We start from the raw sequence: 15,024 nt of genomic DNA, 5'->3' as shown, positions 1-15,024 counted from the left end.
TTTTTCCCTGACCTATAGATTCAAGTTCTACTAAGCTATGATGTGCATAGATTCGAGTTTTTATTGGCAAATATACCCAAAACTGATGTTTCGGGTGCCTCAGATCTAAGACTAAATTAATATAAGCAATTCAATGCCCGGTTGCCGGTACCTAGCCTAAGACGACTGGAAGTATTTCTCGATTTTGTAATGTACCTATGTTTACAATAGTCTGTAGTTCAACCGCTACAAAATTTAACTCATAGATTGTTTGTACTGTTTGATGTGAATCATAATAAATTATATAATTGGGTTGGTAGGTTCGTCTCAAGATCCCCAGCCTATGTCTTCTCAGCTACGAAGCCTTGACAATTCATTATTTAATATATAAATTATTTAATTTAATTTAATTATATTTAATAATGATCTGAACAGTTAGACAAGTAACCAAATATATGCTAAATCGAAAGTTAAAGAAAAAAAAAAGAGAGATGAAAAGCAAAAATTGCTGGAATCCCCTGCCAAGAGATTCAGTAAATTTAGCCTACTGATTTTTAATTCCTGAGTCTTTAATTCCTGGATTTATGCCTACATGTGCGTCATCAACTTCAGTTGTCTTTAAATAATTTAGTGTCTAGATCTAAATGCTATCACGAAAAATTAGCAGATAGTGTCTTGAAATAATAATGTTATTTGATGTTGACTTACCCGAGTAGGCAATAAAAACAATTCACATCAGGGGCGGACTGGGTATCAAAATCGGCCCGGGCATTACCATTTAAACCGGCCCACAAATGTCATGTCATATATTTTCGGTGTGGGGGGATTTTTACCACACTCCGCAATTTATATATAATATCAGGTGACCGAGCCTCGCTCGGATGAATAATTTGTTAAGGAAGGATATTTACCCGAAGTTATTTTGGGAATATTGTTGTAATTACGAAAATGAACTATCGGGTAAAGACTATCAATCCGAAGAGTTGCTTTTTAGTTCTTTCAGTTCTCAATGTAAGTGTACATGGCGATTAGAATAGAAAGTCACCCCAACAGTAGGCCTATAGAAAACCACAGCTCACGTCTTAACGTTTTACATTGCTTCTTTCATGTAGAACTATTGGGCTATTATAGGCTTGTAAGAAAGTCTTTGCAGTGTAACTTCTAAAATTGTTACTTTCTGACATTTAATATTGCAATTAATATATTCATTATGGCTCTGAGACATGGACACTTTACAGAAAAAACTAAGACTTCTTGAGTGCTTTCACCAAAGATGCTTGCGCTCCATCATGGACATACGGTGGCAGGACCGCACTACAAACAGCGATGTCCTTGCCAACGCCGGTATGGACAGTATAGAAGGACTTCTTATGGTCCAACAGTTGCACTGGGTAGGGCACGTATCCCGTATGGGAGACGAACGAATGCCAAGGCAGTCTTTTTTTGTGAGCTAAAAGGTGGTCGACGTGACAGAAGCGCTCCACGGAAATTCTTCAAAGACCAGCTTAGTCGTCAACTTTCCTTGGCTAACATAGAAGAGAGCACCTGGTTGCATGCGGCCTCCGAACGAGACAGCTGGAGGTCTCTCACGAAGGCCGCGGGATACACATTTGAGACAAAAAGAAAATCTGCAGCCGAGAACAAACGCAGACGGCGAAAAGAAAATCTAAATCGGCTTTCTATAAAGTACTCATGTCTCAGATCCACATAGATGGGTTGAGAGAATACTGGTTGAAACTGATTTTTGTAGACAGGCGAGCGATTTATTTCGCCACACTCTCGCTTGAAGGCGTCCAAAAGCACGACTATCCATAATCACATATCAAACTCTCTTTAAAACAATGCGTCAATTGATACAATGCTTCCCAGATAATGTGAAGTTATCTACCACTTTAAGGGATGTCTATGGCAGTGATCTTTGGGCTGAGTAGGTTTTATTGAGTGACTTTTGGAACATGACTTCTGTTTTACCGAGGTTTATAGGTTAACAAATAAAAAAAAAAAGGGCAGCAGCGTGATGAAAATTCGTTGACCGCGAGCTGGATATCATCAGGGCCAGCCCTAGGCCTATGTTGTCACAGTGGTGGACCCCGAAGGTTCAAAAGCTCCGCGCTAATTCTAGGTGTAAATTATTAAATTAAACCATTATAATTTATAATAGGGTTCCCGTGGTCTCCTTGTTTTCAAGGAGCTCCTGGAAATCTCCTCCTGAAACACATAAAAATGTCCTTAAAAAGACAAAATTGTCATTTTGGGGTGTCAATCAATATGGTAAACGCCAGTCCTACGCGTGATATAAAAAAACGGCATCGTCAGCTTTCATTTAATAAAAATGTAATGCAAATACGAATTTATTTTCTAATACAAAATCTTTATTTTCACTTATTATCCTTATCAATACCCTTACTGGTCCACGCGCAATCCTCATTTTTTTCACATAGGGCCCCGCAAATGTTAGGGCCGGCCCTGATTGTGCAAGTAAGGCATAGATAAGCTGTGTTATGACCATTTCCTACGTTTTGGTATTGGACGGCAGACTTCGAAGCTTAAACACATTGAAATAATTCACCAGCAAAATAATAACAAAGTAAAAGCTACCTACGGGTGTACGCAATTCAAGTGTAAACAATTTATAAAGCCTTTAAAACACAATAACTAATTATACATAAAGATATTTCATTATTTTTCTTCCATAGTTTCATAATGGATCAATGTAAATTAAGATGGTGCGCAAATGTTTAATTACGCCAATTGAATCATTAAAACTTGTTCTTGTTTGCGAAGAAATGTCTTAGTGTACTGATGTGAGCCTAGTGACGTAAGCGGTGTCAAGTTTTTTTTCCCATTGACGTCATATAGAAAATTTCATTCATAAAACATTCTAGCCAAAATAAATTTTTCGATAATGAGCCATTTTCAAACCGATATAACGGTCGACCTCGAGTTTTCCTGATGTGGCCAATGAGTTGAGAATTTTTTTCTCACTATTATGCACATACCGTGAACTTTTAAAGAAAATCGTTAGAGCCGTTTTCGAAATAAAATTTATATATATATATAAATATAAATATATATACATACATACATACATACATACAAGAATTGCTCGCTTAAGAGTATAGGATTACTGTGTATGTATATGTAAGTAATCTTCACTGCATTCTGATCTCTCATTCATTCAAACGTTTTTTCTACCCTATAATTAGTGGAAAGACAGTACACACCGCCAAAGAACAGATAGGGAGTCGGGGGGGGGGGTCGCTCGTGTGGGGTCCGGGGCGAAGCCCCGGAACCAAGCATTAGTTCCGTTATTTTAAGCTTTTAAAAATGCATATTCTGATGTATCTACAATGCAATTAGCCTGCTACTCTTCCGCTAAAAAAATTCAAAAACCAAATCTTCTATTCAATGGAGTCCAGCGACTGGTAGAAAATGGTAAAATGCTTTAGTTTTTGTATTGGATTGGGACAGGAAACCACAAAAGCCCTTTTGGCTACGCTCATGAAATTTGGAAACTGTAGTTTGCTTACGTTGGCTGCACTGGGGCAGTAAGTAAAGTTTCCCTTTCAGACAATGAGGTCTGAGGCAAGTGATGGTTTGAAGACCCTCCCCTTCCGACTACGCCTATGTGTTATATTATAGGTGTAAACCTAATTCTCTACAAATATATAAAGTTTGATAACGCATCGAAAACTGGATGTATGCATTCGTTTGACTACATAATGTATTCTATTTATACATGTATGTAGTCTGAAAACTATAAACAATACAATAGCAGACAAATGAGTTTGAAGCTTTTTGGTATTACTTATAGATTACAGACTTTTCTTTAAAAAATAAGATTGTTAGGTCTTACGCATTTCATGTGTCAATCTAGTCATGCTTGCTGTTCTGTGACTTAAAATACCGTTATGCTAAATCATTGGTTTTCCTGGCTGACTCAGGCAACTCATTCCATTAAAAGATAAGAGAAAGCAGAACGGTTAGAGAGGCACTTACTTAATGTGAAAAGCTCTTGCTTCCTTCTAGTACATTCTCAAAAACGCGATTTGTATATGAATATATTATGACTAATTATCTATATATATATAATTCTCTTCTTCCCTCAACAGTTAAAACGAGAAGAAGAAGTAAAGGAAAGATCACTCTCTTATTTCTGCGAATAGTCATCCCACGAAAAAAAAAAACAAGAGGGGGGGGGGGGGGGAGCACGTTTTCACAGCTCGCTACGGATAGCTGCGCGCTGGACTGTCAAAAAAACCCTGCCCGTTCCCCCCACCCCCCCCCCCCTTCGTCTTGCGGGAGGTTTGGACTAGGAAGTAAACTATCGTCAACTCTGAATGAATATCGGAAACATGTAAAACATTTTACAAACACACATTTTACAAACACTAAATAGCAGGGTCAGACTAAAGTATTATTAGGCCCTATTCGAAACGGATTTCGCGGGGCCAAGTTTGGGTAGGGAAACGGACAATAAGTGAAATTTAAGAGTTTGTATTAGAAAATAAATTTGTCTTTGCATTTTATTCATTCTTTACTACGTACAGAATTACTTTAAGAGCCTTGCGTGTAGCAAAGTCATACACTATATCATAATAATTCTGTTTCCTATATAGATCCCGCTCAATAAAAAGAATTACCAAATGTTTCAATCTATCTTTGAAAATTGTTGACCTCAATTAATTCTTCATTAGTTTGAGGCACGAGAAGCTTCTTTTACCTGATTACACAATTACGGCTAATGCATAATGCCGTTTTTTATTAATAGCGCGTAGGATTGGCGTTTTCCATATTGAATGACACCCCAAAATGACAATTTTTTTCTATAGCTATATTTCCGTACATTTTAAGGACTTTTTCGTATATTTTTTTCAATTTCGGGAGATTTCCAGGAGGTCCTGGTTAATCGACAGGAGGGCGCGGGAAATCTGTTTTAAGTTATAAAATGGTTTAATTTAATAATTTATACACCTCGAATTAGCGCGGGTCACATGAAAGTGCGAATCCTTCGGTCTCATATGTTGCAGTGGCCTAAGACCGGCCCTGCTAAATAGCGGCGTATTAATCTCCTTGCATTAAATATCGGATGTGACAGCGCTATAGATCTATAAATTATTGTAATTATTTTCATCATTAATGACTTCATACTAAGCATAAGTTTGCCATTAATTATAATAGTATAAAAATTGATTTAGATCTAGATTAAATATTTTTTTTTGTAAGCCTTAAGTGTAGTATTTTTAGATCTATGTTATTAAAAATAAACAAAAAGAAACTTACTTTTTCTTTCAAATCGCAGAAAGTAGAGCTTTATGCCCATATTGAGCTGTGAATAAGTTGGGTGGTTTGCAATTTCGCGGCTGTGTGTATGTGTTAAAGTTAATTTTCTATTAAGTATTGTTAAAGAGCTAATCGTCGCGCTTTTTTTTTTGCGTTATATCAATATTTTCTAGCTTAACCTCTCTCATCCCTCTTTTTGATCAAATTTCATTGGAACCATTAAAAGACGGGGGAGGGAAGGAGCAAAAAAAAAAAAAGTCAGTGCCATCAAAGGCCCATGTCGACCAGCAAAATGATCAGGCCAAACACAACCTTGAAGACATAAAGCAGTCCATGCCGCTCGTACATATCAGAAAGTACGGTCTAACGTTTTGCAAACGATAATACGTACAGTATATAGTGTGTTTTTTTTTGTTTTTTTTTATATTCTCTGTTGAATTTCAAAAAAAAAATAATTATAATAAGAATTAAAAAAACAACAACAAGAAAACCTGTTCGGGCCTTTGTGTCTTGCTGCTGTCACTTTTTTTAAAAGTTGTCTGCATTGAATTTTTTTTTTCTTTGGTCGCGACCAGACCGGCCCATTTGGTACCGGCCCACCGGGCATTTGCCCGTTTGCCCATATAGCCAGTCCGCCCCTGATTCACATAACGAATTGATGAATTGAAATGTGACACTTAGAATATAATGACGATGGAAGTTGTGGAGAAGGTTTTATGCAGATGCTCTGTATATCTACGAGTGCTGTCTTGTAGTAACTGCGTCCCAAGTGGTATTATTGAATTGAGTGTATAGGCCTACAATTTATTAAGGGGGATGGTATTTTGAAATCATCATCTTTTGAGTTAGTTCTAATTTAATGATGTAGGCTATAATAATATTCGTAGGCCCTAAGTAGTTGTGAAATAAGGTTTCTGCATAAAAAGAACGCAGGCTAAAAAGCATGAAACAAGAACACTTTCAGAATTTGATGATGAAGGGCAGAATTTGATAATGAAGGGCAGAATTTGATGATGAAGGGCAGAATTTGATAATGAAGACTGGTGATAAATACGTTCACAAGAAATTGTTATGGACACAATCACAAACGTACAAGCGAGTAATGTTAAATTTTGATAAGGGACCTTCTTATCATTATTAAATGTGGAGACATGTATCTGTTACAAGAACGTTTCATGGTACTTCCTTTTCAATTTTTTGTGTACATGTTTCGTTTGTTACTTCAAAATAGCCTTAACATCCCATGAACAGGCCTCGAGAGGGGGGGGGGCAGAGTTCGAACCCGGGACTATCGAGAGTTCGAGACGATACTCCAGACCGCATAACACACGAATAGGCTGCCATCAAGTGTTAGGCCGTACTCTTTTAGTTAAAATAATGTAATAAACTAATTAAGATTTTGATTCATTGTAGATTTTTTCTTTCAAAGTGAGATTTCCTATAGGCCTACCCCATACCTACGTTAATTTACAAGTAGAAATACAACACGTTATTGATACATGCGTTCAGTTTCATGCCTACCATGTGCAATCAAGATGTAGGCAGATTTAACCTCGAAACCCAAAAGTAAAAGATTTTTTTTTTTTCAATAGTGTCTTCTTTCTCTTTCAGCCACTCACCGCACAGCAACTCAAAAGAAGAAATCAACTTGTTGTTAGCCTACAGCAACTAATTTTTTAACATAGCCTAACTATATATAGTCCAAGCCTTTAAAAAATATTTAATATATCCTCTGTACTTCGCAATTATCTACATGTTTCTGACATATTACTCATTCGAATATAACATTCATATGCTCTATAAGCGAAACATCTAATTATTAGCCTACAGCCATGAATTGTGCCCGCTACATGTCACTAAGGTCAAACAGTAGCTTATACACACACACCTAAAGGTCGAGCCTGTCCTGCACGAACTGTTATATCTGAGACCTGCTGGTTTGGCCACATCTCATGCAGATGAAGCGACACGGTTGAAGACGCATTGTCCCGGGGGGGGGGGGGAAGGTCTATTTGTTTTCTTTCGTCGTCTGCTCATGTCTGGCCTTTTCTTTGGGTCTGTCGCGGGTCACTCATGGTCGCTTTGAAATTATAGTTTAATATATTTTTTTTCTTATCAATAGAGCTACATAGGTGTACGTAGGGCTATTAGAAATATATGAACCTAAAAGACAAATCATTGACAAATCGGTGGCGTAACTAAGGTTCCAGGTGCATGGGGCAGCAATTCATGTCGACCCCCCCCCCTCACAATAGTATTGATCAGTGAGTCTGAAATGTCTGAAATGCCTACTAGAAAAGGTTCATTTTAGGAAATATTAAGGTTGTCTGGGGAGGCGGCGAACGTTAAAATTATTATGTGATCTGAGCATCACAAATTCGTTTTCCTTGATTCTACAACGCACCTTTTCTCGTAGTTAGAAAAAATGTATATTAAAATAATTGGTGGGACGGGCCGATACTGCACTGTTTTCTTGCAGACATGAGTCAAAGTATGCCTACGTTTTATTAGGCCTAGAAAGAAGAAGGCAGAAGTGGTCAATACTAGATCTATTATGTGAGGGATGTTCGGGGTACATACATAGCCCATGAAAATCTGTAATGGGCGAGATCGTGTTAAAGCAACAGTCTTGTCATTGTCTATGACCTATTTTTTTCCTTTCTTGTGACCCAAAAGTCGTTAGCAGTACTATGTACGACGTTACGGTCGGGTAAAATGCCGCCGTTCTGACAAAAGTCCTAAAGCGATATCGCGTTAGGGAAGATGTTTTGAAATGTTTTCTTTAAAAAGTTTTGAGTCGATATTTTTACAAACGCCATTAATATGCAATGTAGAAATTAGGCCTATTCCATCTTAGCTATCAAATATTGCACTTGTGGCCATTGAATGTGCTCCCCATGTAAAAAGTAAAAGTATAGTCCCCTTTCAGACCTTGTGGCCTATAGGGCAGATGATGTAAAGGTCACCTGTTTCTGTGGCCTACGGTTAACGAGGGTATCATGTGGCCAGCACAACGACCAACCGCCTTTACTTTTCCCCAACTAATGTCATGTACCCATTAGAGCTGGGTGGACTCAAAGGCGCCCGAAAATCCCGAAATTAAAATTCCCAGTCTTCACCAGGATTCGAAGTCGGTCCCCGGTTCGGAAGCCAAGCACTCTACCGCTCAGCCACCGCGCTTTAGAGCTCCTCATGTAGCCTTTGACTTAAGAACTTATGAATCATTTTTGATAATGACAATAGAACTGCTAATTTATGCTAATTTATGCTTAGATGAAGAAAAGTAAATTATTTATTGAAAAGTTAAAAAGTTAACTGTACTTATAAAACATTAAACTGCCACTCTACATACAAGATTCAAAGAATGATCAGCACATGAAAATCTAACATACTTATAAATCTTCAATAGTATTTCTTACATAGGTTTCTACTCTTGTATTTGCTAGACACATTGACAGCATTATCTTAGAACTGCCCTCGACATTTAGGTCTACTAAAATTTATTTTGCAATCATTTGTAAGGTAGTTGTGCACTAAACTAAAGTATTCTGCTTTTATCAAAGATAGAGTCTCCCACAGTCCTACTTTATTTGCCATCATTTGGATTAATTGATCACATATTGTTTTAGAAAGACAAGGTATGGCACCTGATCTTTTATTCCCATTTTGTATATGGCCTGCTTACAAAAAATAGGAAATATGTGGCTGTTTTACGTTTTGGAAGTTCCTTCAGAACTAAAGATGATTACATCAGCCCAATTAACCGCACGGGGGATGGTGGTGGGCAGCGAGTGTTCCAACTTCCAAACTGGAACTATCGTGATGACCTAGATTCAATATCAAACACACTAGAAACTAGATCTAAATTAAAATTTAAATTAAAGGTCAGAAATATTGTCTCGTCTGAACTACAAAAGTTCTACGCGTTAGTGTAGCGACACAGAGAAATTCTTGGTGAATTTCTGTGTGAAGTGTAAAAGAAATTTTAGATATGTCACACGTTCCATTCTATTATAAATAATAAAGACTTTAAAAAAAATTATTATCAAATATTAAAGGAAGTGTTTCCCAAACTGTGTTCCGCGAGGCCTGAATAGGTGTTCCACGAACTACTGGAAGGCCACCATGTGAATTAACCTCTCTAAAAAAAAATAACCAAAGTGTCCCGCTAAATGCTCAAAATGTGCGAAGTGTTTGGGAAACACTGGTTTAGGAAAATCTATAGAAATTTAACGTACACGTCTTCTAGATACAATATTCGAACTTCTCCCAACTTTTTGAACCCATAATCTTAATTATCTTATAGATTACAGACGTTACTTCAAGGAGAAGATAATTACGTCTTACACATTTCATGTATCAATATAGTCATGCATAATATATATATGTTAATCAATGATCTCGACTTAAACTCTGCTAAGTCGTTGGTTTTCTTGGCTGATTCAGGCAACCGATTCCATTATTCTTTTGTCCCGAAGTGTCTCTAAATGTAGTGATTTTATAATTTTTCTAATGATGTTGCTCTAATCAAATGTGAATATTCGTTTGTTATAAATCTCTGCTCTACATTTTGGGTTTGTTAAATTTAAGTTTCTATATGTTTTCTTGAGTTGAGGGGGGTCCCATACAGAGGACACATTCTAATTTCTAATATTGGTCTTTCCATGATCTAACCATGGAACTATACTAATGGAACAACAGCTCCTAGTTTTTACTAGGGGAGTGCCGTCGCGCATTATTCTCACGCATGGTGCAATATGGAGAAATTCAGGAGGATGCAAAAGAAGAAATTTACTCCTCCAGTCACTTGGACTGACCTTCAATGAGAGTAAAACTTTCCTACGCTTTATTTTATTAGATCTCTAAAAACTTCATCCATTTCCTCACAATGTTTTTTGATTTATAAAATTTTCCTGAATAAGGGATCGTCACAAAAGTTATTTTTTTAAGGCCACCCCATTAAAATAGCTGTTTTCAGTACTTTCACATTTGGGTATTTTACACAAAATCTGGATTTTTTTTTATGTACATGAAATCAGTATCATCTGTCCCGCGTAACTAAATCCTCCACTTTTCCCGGTCACCAATGTTCTTAACAAGAGAGAGAGGCTGGTCCATTATTTGCGTAGTCCAGCCAGCTTTTCTTCTGACAAACCTTTTTTCGTTTATTCTCTTAAAGGATATTTTTTTTAAAGTTAGTCTTACAAAATACAATTCCAAACCAACTCACGCAGTTATCGTCTTTTCACAGTATTGAGGAGTCATCCTTTTTGCCAGCCAGAGTGTTAATTGGCAAAAGTAAAAAATTCATTATTATTTTTTTTTTAGTAAATATTCACAACTATATCTTTTATATAATAATATATATTTTTTAATAATAATATCTTTTATATAGACATGCTTTAATAGATCTAATAAATGATTAACGCGGCCCTACCAATATGGGTATATTAATACTTAAATCTGGGTATTTTAAATTTCGAATGCGCATTTTTAAAAAACCGAACTTATCTATAGATCTCTTATATCTAGAATAATCTAGATCTACAACACCCAGACTTAGACTATGGTTCTAGATCTATTTAAAGATATTTTAAAAAAATAACTCAACAGATCTAATAAAGTCATGATTTCCACTCTATTTTCTCTAGATCTAGACCATACATGAGATCAATATGAATGTTTATAGTTTATACTGACTTATAGCTCTACCAGTTGATTATCATCATCATCTCGAATAATAATCTAGACAATCTAGACTAGTATGTCAATGTCTCTATTAAAATAATTAATATCATCAGCCATATCATTTTAAATATTAAAATAGTAGACATAGATTTCTATATATTATAAATAGATAGATTAGATCTATAAAATATAATTTTACAAACTTTAGAAATGATTGATTTTATTTTTAATTGATCAGCCTTCTAGACTAGATCTAGCATCTCTAGCTAGACTCTAACTTGTAGTTTGTAGATCTTGGAATTGGACCGAAATTCACATTCCTAAATTGTCTCTAAAGTCTGTAGCTGATTTGAGAGGCCCAACGAGGCAAGAGTCTATTACTATTAGTACTCTGTCTCTTGATCTATCTAGTAGGCCTACTTAGCTAGTGCATTAGCCTTAGCCATAGTGTAGTCAAATCTTGACAACTAGTCTTCTAGATCTAAGCTTCTAGAATAATTAGATCTAGATCCAATTTAGATTTAGAATATAAAACTAATTAAAAGTATTTTACTAGCTAAAATACTAAATCTACTGATCTAAATTTTAGATAGATATACAATATATAGATCCAGTTTAGATTTGGAATATAAAAATATATTTACTAGCTAAAATTCTAAATCTACTGATCTATACTTAATATTTTAGATATTATATGACATCTACAAAAATTATTATTAAGATATAATTATAGAATCTAGACTAGTTATTTATGTACATAAAATATATATAAATATAAGATAAAATTTATGCAGGCCTAGATCCCATAAATTTATAAATGATCCAGATCTATCAGTAAAAGTTACCTTCGATGGGAAGTTTTACCCAATCTAATCTATACAAGACAATTTATAATCCATGCCTCGCCTACACCCCATACATTAAATAATAGTTCCCATTCCATGCCATGCCCAGACCCATGAGTTCATGAAATAATAAATGATGTGGTGTCAAGTTGGATCTATCCCCTGAAATTCAGCACTTTAATATAAAACTCTCATATCTAGTTAATTATTTGCTATGACACATGATCAACTTGGACTTGTGTGATACATATTTGTTTCTTATCAGATTTAATGAATGAAGTTTTGGTGCATTTTAAGGCTACAAAAGTATCGTCAGGTGCATTCTAACCATTGGTATTTTTCCTGGCAACATTTCTATTCTAGTCTGTGATAAATTATAAATTTAAAAAAATGTTTGTAATGTTTCAGTTATTAACAAGTAGAACCATGCCAACCAGTTCTGATGATGTACCAGAATGGCTCGAGGATCATACTTATACTATTTCTACTCTCTGGGCAGACATTAATGACATTGGCATCCATTCAATATTTATTGTAAGTACTACTATACAATTTTTATTTTAGTTATCTAAAAGATGTTTTATGAAGTGTGATTTTCATGGTCAAGCAACATCCAAATATCTGGGAAGGAATTTAACATTTTTCTCTAGTTTTTTTTTTATAACACTCTTAAGCAAATTCATCTTTCATGAATGCCTAATATACTTGGCTGTTGTGCAGGCCATTCCTTTACAATAAACTGTTAGATGAAATTAGGCAAAATTATGTCTGATAATTTGTATGTTTGATACAACAATGTATTCAATTTAATAATAATATTTTTTAATTTTAATGTTTTCAAAAGAAATTAGCCATTATGCCTAATTGTATAATTACAGTTATGTTTGGAAATGCAAGAAAAAGGCATGCATTCCTGACAAGTCAATGATTGGTTGCACCTCTTAAAGGTAAGGTACTGCAATTTTTCCCTATGCACTTTTCTCATAAGCTGAAGTACTTGTATTTTTGAAAAACTAGTTTTCCATGAAAATGTAAATCATAATATATGTTATAGTTGCTTTTAGATGAGTGCAATGTCCATCAAATTAACTGAATATCTACCTTCACCTTTAGTAATAATTCATAACTATTAAGGTCAGGGCCATGTCTACACATTAACACAGTAGCTCCTTTTAGGTACAGACTATTTTTAGAATAGCAAAATTATATAATTATACTTAATAACATATATACGTTTAGCATGGTCAACACATATGTCACACATATTTTTATTTTTTTAAAAATCCTTTTATTTATTTTTATAACTAGATAACTTTCTGTTATGAGAAAAGATGAGATTCTTGGACTCCTGCATAGCACCACCAGAAAGGAAAATCCCATCATGTTGCAAAATAAAAGTCTTGGACCAATTTTAATTTAAGATATATATATTATACTGTAAGCTCTATACATATTTATGTATATCCTGTCATTCAGCCAACAGGTTTGGATTTAGTATTTCTTTAAATCTGTTTGATATTGTACTTGAAAACTATCAATCTGAGCCACATTAAAACAATAGGGAGTGCAGTGAATGAGTGGTAAAGCACTTGGCTTCTGAACTGAGGGTTCCTGGGTTCAATTAAGACTGGGATTTTCAATTTCAGAATTCAAAAGGCTAGGGATACATGGCAATAGTAAGGAATAAGTAAAGGCAGTTTGGGGATCCATGGCTGAATGGTTAAGTCATGGGTTTGAATCTCTGTGAAGACTCAGATTAAAATTTTTTTAGATTTTTGGGTGCCCCTGAGTCCACCTAACTCTAATGGGTAGCTGACTTTCGTTTTGGAAAGTAAAGATGGTTGGTTGTTGTGCTGGCCACATCATGCACTGGCCAAAGAATCAAATGACCTTAACATCATCTGCCCTATAGATTGTGATGTCTGAAATGGGATTTTTTTTTCAAAAGGTGGTTGGTTGTTGTGCTGGGTACATGACACCCTCGCTAACCATGGGGCACAGAAACTGATAAACTTTATATCATCTGCCCCATAGATTGCAAGATATGTAAGGGAAATTTTACTTTTTTAAAATTAAAATAAGAATCTATCAAAAGTAAACATAAAATATGGTGCATTCTCCTTAAAACTAAAACCTGGTGCGAAGGTTTAAAATGTTGGCAAAAAAAAGCAACATCATATTCTTAATTCCCTTTGCAAAACTTACTGAGAAGAACATGCATGTTGTTCCCTCATAAGTTTCTTGACAGAGGAAATCTTGTTTATATTAGATTTGAATTAAGCAAATTAAGAAAAAAATTATAATCATTATTTCAAATGGTTGTATCTAAACCTTATGAATTATTTTTCCGTTATAAGTATATTGAGATTAATGGATAATCATGAAATTGTTAAATAATTGCTGCTATCATTCCATTGACTAAAGAACCATAATTTTTTTTTTAAAATTAATTTCAAAATGATTTTTTTCAAGCATAGAGTTCACATAGATCTTGAGTGAATTTTTTTTTTTATTTGATTAATGCTTCAATTTTATTGTATCATATTAGTTATTACTTTTTATTACCCAGAATATTTAAAAAATGAGTACACTATTTTCATGTAATAATATAACTTGGTATTCACACAATGCTCAAAATACACCATAATCTTTAGGCCATACAGATTTGTATAAATTAACTTGTTTAAATACATTGTAAATGTATATTGTTTGGATAAGAATAAAGTTTTTCTGTAGACAAATATTGTTCAAGATTTGTTGATGCTCCTGCTTAATCAATTATATATACAGGTCATTAGTTTTAACACGTCTGATAATAAATGACAGTACAAGTTAGTGAATGAAAATTTGTCATTATTTCAGCTGCTTTAGTCCTACATCAATGTGAGGTACCAGTACTTTGATTGTGTCATATAACAATTTAAAGCAACATTTTGAAATGAATAGTCTGTAGAATTGACAGTAAATACATTTAAGTGATGGGCTGTGATCTGCTTGAATTGTGAGCTGATCATGTATTGAATTTGTGTTTTTTGATCTTTACTTCAAGTAAATGTTAATGAGCATTTAATTTTTAATGAATAAATAATTTAAAAATAAATACAAAAGAACCATATAAACATCTACTTTAGTTTAATAATTTTTTTTCATCAGAACAGAATTTCCAACTTTGCATTCTTAAAATAAAATATAATTTATTTAGAGTAGAGTCAGAACACAAAATCATAGT

At 34.6% G+C, this 15,024-nt stretch overlaps 1 long non-coding RNA gene across 2 annotated transcripts; it reads left to right on the top strand.

Moving 5' to 3' along the window:
- Positions 1-10,610: 10,610 nt before the first annotated feature.
- Positions 10,611-14,536, top strand: LOC129926285 (uncharacterized). Of its 2 annotated transcripts, XR_008777926.1 has the most exons (4): positions 10,611-11,024; positions 12,204-12,329; positions 12,674-12,742; positions 13,104-14,536. It is a non-coding gene; the product is annotated as an uncharacterized LOC129926285 (long non-coding RNA). The 2 variants fall into 2 exon arrangements; XR_008777925.1 differs by lacking the exon at positions 10,611-11,024 and having other exon boundaries at positions 12,039-12,329.
- The last annotated feature ends 488 nt before the right edge of the window (positions 14,537-15,024 follow it).

This window comes from Biomphalaria glabrata, chromosome 5 (genome assembly GCF_947242115.1).
Source record: "Biomphalaria glabrata chromosome 5, xgBioGlab47.1, whole genome shotgun sequence".
NCBI classification, from domain to species: domain Eukaryota; kingdom Metazoa; phylum Mollusca; class Gastropoda; family Planorbidae; genus Biomphalaria; species Biomphalaria glabrata.
The sequence above is the reverse complement of the archived record's forward strand: the minus strand, read 5'-3'. Positions and strand labels throughout refer to the sequence as shown.